Raw genomic sequence first — 6,264 nt, forward strand, 5'->3', positions numbered from 1 at the left:
TATTCATTTTACTAGTTCTATAAGTGTTGTCATTTATACTTGTTCTTACTGATTCTGTGAGTTTTTCTATAGCTTCGTCGATGTCTTGTTTTGTCTTTAGTTGAATATTCAAGTCTAGTTTTTGTTCCAAGTCGTATCCAAATCCGTCTCAGTGTTATGAAAATTTAAGCGGGGGTTTTATTATAGCACTGAATTAACATATTTTTCGGTATCCTGAAATATTTTCAAATTTTGCCTTATTTATTTCTGCATTTCCACTCCTAATACATAATTTACATTATTGTAATATATCGGTGGGAGCGGAGTGGCTCAGTGGTAAAGAACTCCATTTCCAAAAACCAGGGTTCGAAATCGGCTGTGGTAGATAATTATTTATTCTCTTACAGTAGTCTTGAATCAATCTTGGGAGTTCGGAAGCCCCCCGGAGTCTACTCAGCCTCGTAAACCCCTAATTGGGGAAAAATCTGGCGGTTGAGATTGATTATGACCAAAACGTCAGCTTGTATAACAGTTGGTCTAGTAACAGTGCTTCCTTACAAAGTACTGAACCCTTGACCCTTCGTGGGGGTTTTGTTTGAACCCAAAATTTGATATATTGTTTTTAAGAGTTTTTAAATTTTTATTATTATTTTATTTTTTCATGTACATAGTTCGATTATGTTCATTTGCATTATCCTTCTGGTTGAGATTTTATTTATTTGTATCTACTTTTTTTCATTTATTTTAGTCTGAATGTGATCAGTAATCACTATTGCCTATGGCCCAAAAACGTTGTGGCAGATCGTAATATCTATCAATAAAAAAAGATTTGAATATAAAAAAAAGTTTAAGAGGCCCAAAGGTTAACATAACAGAAAAGATTAGAATTACGACTCCCTCAAATCTTTGTATGGATTACGAGCAGACCTCCATTCAATTTTGCAGGATAAAAATCAGATTGTGGATGAACATTTTGAATTCCTCGATCACTCAAAACTTTACCATAAAATTTAATCAAATTTTACCACAAGTTCATATTGTTCAATAGTTGTTATACATTCGAATTCGGAAATTAAGTAAATAATAACCTATAAATGGTTGATGCCTTAAAATGTAAAAAAATAAATCTTTATTGATATCCACATTGCATATATATTTTTAATGACATAAACTCGTGTGTTTCAGGCTTCTTTTTCTTATACAAAAAAAAATGTCATATCACGACCAATAGTTCCCTGTGTTTACACCAAGATAATTTTATTCAATATCGTCATAAGTATGATAAGGATAGCTGGAACAGTTAGATGTCTGTCTTCTATTTTAAGTTTTTTTTTTTAAATTTAGGAAATAAGATTATATTGATATTTACACAGGGAACAACAAGAATTCAGATATAATAAATTTTGGGTACTTTCTTAGTTACATGAACTGATTTTTATTGAAAAAATAACTGGGTTTAGTTTTCTTTTTCTTCCATAATATTTTCATTATATTTCGAATAAACCTAGCGATGTATATTACTTATATATACCTAGCTATTTAGTTATCTTGAATTGTTATTTTTATGTACCATAAAGAGTTTATTAACATCATCATTGTTAATTTATTATTAGCAAATTTTTATTCTTATTATTTTCTTCATAAGTTCTACCGCCATTTTATTTCACTCATTTATTGGTTGTATGTCATACTAAATTTCATAAATTTAGATTGATGTACCGAAATTATTAAAAAACACCTTACTCCCTGATTTGGTAAGTACAAGTCGGTTAAACATGAGAAAATTCATTTTTGTAAATTTATTAGCCATGGTTTGACTTTTTTGGGGAGGGGGGGGTGGGGTTAAACCTGGCTATTGAGGGTAGATGTTGCACACATCACCATTGATAAAGAAAACCCTCCTTACCAGGTCCTGAACCCAAGAAGATTCATAAGTTGCAGAGGAAAAAAGGCAACCACGTCATAAAGAAACACACAGATGCATAAAAGGACACACTGTTGTTAACATGGGATACAATATGAAGAAAATATTTACACATACCAACAACAATTAGTTTTACAACTAGTACTTATATTTTATAATAATAATAATATAGCAAAGGGAACATTTATATATTTTTTTCTTTTAACGATAAATTATCCAATCGAATAATTAGTGTAATGTATTTCAATTCTATCATATTACTTTATAATTATTTCTTTTACCAGCCCACTTTCGTTAATATATCACCTGTGGGATTTTCCACTGGAAGAACCAGTTGAGAACACCTCCGCAATAAGCTATTCGTTCCCGCACAGTTAAACATAATCATAGTGAGATAAGTAAGGACCTCGAAGAGCTTTAATGGCTTTAAAGTTTTAAAAACCGATTTCGAAAAAAATTATAAAGAAATTACTGAAATTATTTTTTAGTAGTATTTAAACATAATATTCTTTTTTAATAAAAAAAAACCATACTTAATTCTAGACACCTTATATGTTTATATATAAATCTAATGTAAGTAAAAACATACACTTATATACTTTAGGTACACCAAAAGGTAATAATAAATCCTTTTACTATATAATGTATGTTTTTCAGTTGTACTTTAATGCCCTGATGACTGGATGGGCAAAACTTTGACAAGATCAACAAATTAATCTTTTAGATACTACAATGGTCTTTTTGTGTACGTAAAAACAAGAATAGTCTCTACCCCTTAGAATCCTCTTTTTAACGAATATATATACTGTAAACGATGGGAAGTAGATGAAGACAGCAACTGCCTTAGGATGATCATGATCGAGATGGGAATCCCCAGGAAGTTGGTAAGACTGACAAAAGCGTCCACGATTGATACTAAATGCAGAGACATGATACCAGGAGAAAGTGCCGTCCGTAGTTCGGGTGGTTGAGGCACAGGTCTTAGCAGCCTGACTACTACTGGCGGTGCCGGTACAAATCCAGCCTGGGAGGGGGGAACATTAATAAACTTTTTTTATTGCGCAGTGGTCTCCCCCTTCCCAAAAAAAAGATACAAGAAGCATCTAAAGTCTTTGAAGTCAAAATAGGTCTGAGACATGAAGATGGACTCCCATCAATGCTTTTCAAAAAAGACTCTAATAAGAGAAGCAGAGCTAATCGTCTTGCAAGTAAATGAAGAAAAACAAAGTATAGGATTGTAGACAGAAAAATTCACCCGACCGACATAGTCTGTGTGGATAGAAAATCGTTTCCGAAAGTAGACAGTTTCAAAAATCTCGGATCCACAAAAATATCAATAAATGATCAACGGACTGAGATAGACCAGCGTATAACAAGTCACACAGCCTTCTTTTCTCCGTCAAGAATACTGAAATCCCGAAAAATTTTTAAAAATCTGAAGCTATGGATGTACAATGCCATGACAAATGATGATACAGCTGCGAAAACTGTGCTCTAACAGCTATCTTAGAAAGCAGATTCGAGAGATTTCAACGAAATGTCCTCCGGACTATCTAGGATCAGAGCCTAAACACATGGAGAAGAACTAACAGTGAACTGCTTACAGAGACTGCTTAGTCAATATTTCAATATAGGCGAGATATGTGGCTCGAAGCAATCCATTAGGACGCCTCTACACAACAATAATTGCCAGTATAGTTGGCAAGTGACCATGCGGAAGGGCACAAACCAAAAAGAGTCGACTAACAGAGCTGCATACAGCAAACTGGAAGGCAGTAGCCCAAGACAGGCTGACCAAATGAACATTCAACTGGAAAACTCAATTTTCATAACCTTCGAAAACCACCCATATGCACTTAAATTTTCGAACTATGAACCATTTTCGTGAAAAAAAATAACTATAATAATTATTATTATGATACAAATTAACAAACTAATAATGAATAAAGTAGTGCATTATCAATACATTCTCAGTTATTTCCACAGTACGTACGTACCACTTACTAAAAAAAATATATAGAGACAGCTTTTTCTAAATTTTTATGAAGCAAAATAAATATTATGTTATTTCTGACATTTCATATTTTGGATTTACTGAGATTCACTACAGGTGAGGATTTATTATAAATAATTAATGTGGGAAATTATTATGATGGCCTTGGTTCTGTTGAATGAGGGCCGTATAACTTGGACTCTTTATAACAGCAACCATGTAATATATATTTTTTTTTTTTGTATCTTATTTATATAGTAATAAAATAATGATTTCCAGCTTCTCGATATTTATTTATTAATGATAATTCAAGTTATTGACAGAATATTTTATGACCTATCAAACTCTACGTTGTCATCGGATTGTATTTTTATATAACGATGGCCTACTTCACAGTGGTGCTAAGTTTATTCCCACTACCTTCAGGGAAAATACAATTAAAGAATCTCTCTTATTAACTTTTAATTGTATTGCATGTAAAGTTAGTGGAAATGAATCCAGCACCTCAGATTCAGCGATTTAAAGATGATTGTTCGAATGAGAATTTGAAGGTGGTCAGAATTGCGATCAAGAAGAAATAGATTTACACTTTGTCAATTTACTCATTGCTGACTTTTCGACCCACTAAACAGGTTTTCATCAGGGCTAAATACAAAAAGATAAAAAGAAGATAAAGTTATAAGGTAAACTAAAAAAGTGATATAATAAAGATGTTAAGGTGGAGGTACACAATCAGCAACTTAAATAAAAGAATAAGTATGATAAAGATTATTAAAATAACTATTAATCTGATGTAATTGTAAAACACTATTACAATTCCTGTAATTGTGTAAAAGTAATTGCAATTAGTATATAAATAACTGACCGTATAATTTCAAATAATGACGAAGATGGTCAGAATTGCGGTTAAAAGAAACAAATAAAATAGTTAACAACTATTTATTTTCCGACGTTTCGCTCCACTTTGTAGAGCTTCATCAAGGCTGTTCAAGTTAATAGATTTGGCGACGTAAAGTGTAAAGTATTTTTAATATAGGAAGAAGATAGTTGATCGTATGAAGTAGATTGTAGGAAGATAGTCCATGTGGCGGTCAAAAAAAGGTATCAAAATAGTAAAAGAAAACTATTTATTGTTAACAAACGGTAAATAGTTGTCCGCTGTGTTTCAATCCTACAGCCCAGACGAAGCCTTGTAAAGTGCGCCGAAACGTTGGTTAACAATAAATAGTTTTCTTTTACTATTTTGATACCTTTATTAACCGCCATATTCCGACAATATTTTTAATATTATTACTTGGAATTATAGGGGAAAAATAATGTTTACATATGAATGTAATTGAAATTACTTCGTCTCAGTAGTGGGACCACGATTACAGTAGTTCTCCGAATAATTGTAATTGAAATTACTTTTAATTGTAGCGTTAAGTATTTCGAATTAACATTGTCCATATTCTCTAGCAATCGGAGCACAAGCTAGAGTAGGATACGTTTCGAACAGAGGGTATCAATCCGCTAATAACAACCTATTATTTCACGGGGTCCTTCAGTCAGATTTATGAGGCATTGTTGTTAGCTTCCCGGGTTAGTTGTGGGAAAAGCCTAAACACCTCTGTGAGAAACGGTAGAATAGGGCCGTCAACTTTTCCAGATAGGATTGAAATAATTGAGGGTAATCAACTAATTTCATTAACGGGAGTGGTTGTCAGGAACCTCCGGATATCATCTTAAGAACAGTCATTTAATAATTAATTTCTCCCTCACATTTAACAGAAGAACATATGATTTCCTGAAGCACATTTTTATATCAAGTAAACAAGGCTGAACGAATTTGGATGTCCGATTGCTATGTATCGAGGTATTAGCAATTATTAATATTATAGGGGTCTTTGCCATAGGTCTTTTCATACCTGTGGCGGGTATGTGACTGTCAACAAAGGGTACTTCGCTGGTGGTTAATGGACAGGTAAAAGGGTCCTGAGCTATTAAATCTATTAAAAGCGGGTATTTCCTGCTGGCTTTTTAGGTGGACAGGTCATTTATAAACGAAAAATTGTACCAACCCTGTAACGTATTTTTCTTGGGCGTGCCTGATGGTAGCCAATGAGGAAATGAGATTCCCAAAGCGACGCCCTTTTTTGAAACAAGTGGGGCAGAAGTAAAGAGAAGAGTTTAAAGACAGAAAGAAGCAGGGAGGCAGCAGAAGTAAGAACACCGAGAGAGAGCAAGATGAACGGAGGCCATCCCTTATGAACAAGACGACACCTACGGAACTACATCTCACGGCATGAATCAATCAAATCAGCAGCTATAAGTATAAATTAAACAATAAGTAATAATGTAATGATCATATTTTATGGCAATTATTATT

Source organism: Halyomorpha halys, unplaced genomic scaffold (assembly GCF_000696795.3).
Source record: "Halyomorpha halys isolate HHAL.00 unplaced genomic scaffold, Hhal_1.1 Scaffold134.1, whole genome shotgun sequence".
Taxonomy (NCBI): Eukaryota; Metazoa; Arthropoda; class Insecta; order Hemiptera; family Pentatomidae; genus Halyomorpha; species Halyomorpha halys.